Source organism: Coenobita brevimanus, chromosome 7 (assembly GCF_032717465.1).
Source record: "Coenobita brevimanus isolate Jiangsu-jjx chromosome 7, ASM3271746v2, whole genome shotgun sequence".
Classification (NCBI taxonomy): domain Eukaryota; kingdom Metazoa; phylum Arthropoda; class Malacostraca; order Decapoda; family Coenobitidae; genus Coenobita; species Coenobita brevimanus.
The window spans coordinates 30,209,205-30,210,015 of NC_136960.1; the positions used below are offsets into that span (position 1 = coordinate 30,209,205).

General features: G+C 45.3%; 1 non-coding gene across 1 annotated transcript; it reads right to left on the reverse strand.

The window, feature by feature from the left end:
• Positions 1–258: 258 nt before the first annotated feature.
• On the reverse strand, positions 259–377 carry LOC145405358 (5S ribosomal RNA). The gene has a single exon (XR_013898338.1). It is a non-coding gene; the product is annotated as a 5S ribosomal RNA (ribosomal RNA).
• Between the last annotated feature and the right edge of the window lie 434 nt (positions 378–811).

Consider the following 811-nt stretch of genomic DNA (forward strand, 5'->3'; position numbering starts at 1 on the left):
GCACCAGCAGCTTATAGTCTGAGCACTCTTAATGCTACACCTGCTGCATTCAGTTAAATGATGATGATGATGATGATAATAATAATAATAATAATAATAATCATCATCATCATCATCCATCATCATCATCATCATCATCCATCCATTGCCAGACGCCATGTATCCCAAACGGGGTGGCCAAGGGCTTAGAGTTAATTGTTTTACAGGGAGGGGCACTAATCCTCCACCAACCCCACCTGACACGTAGGGAGAACGTTATGCCAACAGCATCTGGTGTTCCTAGGCGGTCACCCATCCAAGTACTAACCAGACCCAACGTTGCTTAACTTCGCTGATCGGACGGGAAGCGGTGTACTCAACATGGTATGGCCGTTGTTCAACAATTCATTAAAGTGTTCTCAACATCTGCTCACTTTATCTCCCCTCTCAATATAGTCCACTGAATGGCCATCCAGAATCACTGGACAGTCAGCAACTTCACGCCTCTAAAACAATAATAATGCGCTCCCACACTGTCAATTTTGATTCTCAGATACAGCTTCCAAAGCTCATGCCAAGCACCGTTTGCTCACCACCACCAAGGAAAGAAATGTATCATCTGCAAATAATCACATTATTTATCAAGCAACACTTCCATTTACTTCAACACTCCCGTCTGCTTCCCTCCACCTATTTTTTTTTTCACTCTTGCACGCTCCTCCCCGTCTCCTGCAGCTCCCGCCCTCGCTCATCAGACTCTTTGGACCCTCACTCAATCTAAAAGCAAGCAGTGGTGTGCCCCACCACATCAAATCTCCAACACTTACTTGGT